Here is a 2,717-nt window from a genome sequence, read left to right as displayed (position 1 = left end):
ATACAGTATTCTAAAGGAAAATCAGTACTACTGCGAATAAGCTGGAGCCTTATTTATGACACCACTATGATCAAATCTATGAGATATAAATATTTTAACCAACCATATAAATGACCTTCAAAAGGAAGGGATGCGTCTGCTGGGGAGGACAGGGGGAGGGATATATTAGCAATGGTGATTATTAAAACAGAAGATATCAAAGAAACATTTTAAAGGAATAAGAGAGGACCTAAAAAAAGGATGCAGCCCGGCTTCCTCAACTCTGTAGTCAGTCTGATGCCTCCACCTTCACCAAACATCAATAAGATGTCAAGCAAAGGCACTGTGGTTCTTGTCTACAGTGGAGGCCTGGATGTGGCTCAAGGAGCAAGGCTATGAAGCAGTTGCCTGCCTGGCCAACATGGGACAGAAGGGGGACTTTGAAGAGGCCAGGAAGAAGGCATTGAAGCTTGGGATCAAACAAGGTTTTCATTAAGGATGTAAGTAAGGAAATTTTTCTTGGAGGCAATTGGGCTTAAGTGACTTTCCCAGGGTCACACAGCTAGTAAGTGTCTGAGGCTGATTTGAACTCAGGTCCTCCTGACTCCAGGTCCAGTGCTCTATCCGCTGTACCATGTAGCTGCCCCGTAAGTAAAGGATTTGTGGAAGAGTTCATCTGGCCAGCTATCCAGTCCAGTGCTCAGTAAGAGGACTGTTACCTCCTGGGCATCTTCCTTGCCCGATCCTGCATTACCCACAAACAAGTGGAAATTGCCTGGCAGACATGGGCCTTGCAGGAATGGGTAATGACTAGATTTGGTTTGAGCTCAGTTGCTCCTCTTTGGCCTCTCAGATTTCTTCCTGGAGGATGCCTGAATACTACTAACGAGCTCAAAGGAGGTAATTACAATGGAGTATGCCAAGCAACACGCAATCTCAGTCCCAGTTACCCCAAGAGCCCATGGACTGTGGATGAAAACCTCGTGTTCATTAGCTACAGCAGCCAGAATGCTGGAGAACTCCAAGAACCAAGCACTGCCTGGCCTTTATAGAGAGACACAAGGTTCCCAATAGCACAGATAGATACCTTAGAGAGTCAACTCCATAAAGGTGTTCCCATGCAGGTGAACAAGGTCAAAGACAGTAACACCCACTCATGTCCTTGGAATTCTTCCTCTGCCTCAACAGAATTGTGAGCAAACATGACGTCTGCTTGATTAACATTGTTTGTATAAAAGTGCTTCATCAGGATGAAGCCCACAGGTGTCTATGAGATCCCAGCAGGAAGGATCCTCTACTAGGCTCGTTTAGACATCGAGGCTTGCACTGTGGTTGGGGAAATACATACGAATCAGAGTTTAGGCTTGAAATTTTCTGAATCGGTGTACAACGGTCCCTGGCACAGCCCAGAGTGGGAGTTTATCCACCAGTAAGTCTCAGAATGGAGTTGAGGGCAAGGTCCAGGTGATGGTCTTCAAGGGCCAGGAATACAAGAGTCAAGAGCCTCCCCAGTCCCTGTATGATGAAGAGCTGGTGAGCATGAATGTGGGGAGTGATTAGGGGCCCTCTGATACCACTGGCTTGGTCACTATCAGCGCCCTCAGGCTAAAGGAATATCATTGTCTGGAAAAAAAAAAGAGGTCATTGCCAAATACACTAAGCAGTTGTCAATAGTTCGGAGCCTGATTTCCCTAAGTAACTGCACTGAATGTCACGGCATTTTGAAAACGTCCCTCAGTCTTACGGGTTGCAGCTCAGCCAGGCATTGTTTTATACCCCTGTCACAAGCAGAACCGGTCAACAAAGAAGGGGAGTATGGGAGCGGAAATTATAGAAACAAGAACAACCATAATAGTAGCTATGATAAAAGGCCACCTTGGAAATGGTGAATTGCCTGGGGGAAAATAGAAAACATTTTTAAGGGACAAATAATGTTCAGACTTCCATTCTAAGTCCCAAGTCACATATGAAATATCTGGATAAAAAACAACTCCTAAAAGCACTTTATGATCATGACTAATTCATCAGATAATGGACACATGGTCATCACATATCTAGTCGATGACAGCAGCAGGAAAAAAAAAACCCTGGCTTTTCATGACAGACTTTATACTTTTAATTCATTCGACAAACATTTATAGAATGTTTATGTGCAAAGTGATGTGAAAGATATAATGACCAACGTGATAGAGTCTTTACCCTTGAGGGGTCTGCAGTCTAACAGGATTTTGTGTGTGTGTGTGTGTGTGTGTGTACACATAACTATAACTATATTTCAGTGATAAATGCTGTGAGAATATCATGGCCCTTGAGGGGCAGTGCAGAGGATTTCCAAAGGGGAGACCCTCAGGGGGCACTTCATAGACGTCATGTGCACTCGCGCTGTTCCTTGAATGATGAGGAGAAGGCGTAAGAGAGAATTCCAGACCGAGGGATCAGCCAGAGGACAGACCAGCAGCAGTTCATACGTTACTACAGGCTTTTAAGGGTCATGAAGACAACACACAACCACCACGTAAGAGGCGACCTGGTGCCGTGAATAGAGTGCAGAATTTGAAATCCCAAAGATCTCAGGCTCTTGCCCAGCTCAACCTCTGTAAGCCTCAATGTTCTCACTTGTAAAATTGTATAATTGCAGCATCTACTTCATAGGGTTGTTGGAAAGATTGAATGAAATAACCTACGTAAAGTACCTGCTTCATGTTTATTGACTGACTCACTGATGGGTCATGGGCCTT

General features: G+C 44.6%; 1 pseudogene; it reads left to right on the top strand.

The window, feature by feature from the left end:
* Positions 1-306: 306 nt before the first annotated feature.
* LOC118841377 lies at positions 307-1,653 on the top strand (annotated as a pseudogene).
* The last annotated feature ends 1,064 nt before the right edge of the window (positions 1,654-2,717 follow it).

The sequence above is a fragment of the Trichosurus vulpecula genome, chromosome 3, assembly GCF_011100635.1.
Source record: "Trichosurus vulpecula isolate mTriVul1 chromosome 3, mTriVul1.pri, whole genome shotgun sequence".
NCBI classification, from domain to species: domain Eukaryota; kingdom Metazoa; phylum Chordata; class Mammalia; order Diprotodontia; family Phalangeridae; genus Trichosurus; species Trichosurus vulpecula.
Note: the sequence above shows the minus strand (reverse complement) of the source record. Positions and strands in the feature narration are given on the sequence as shown.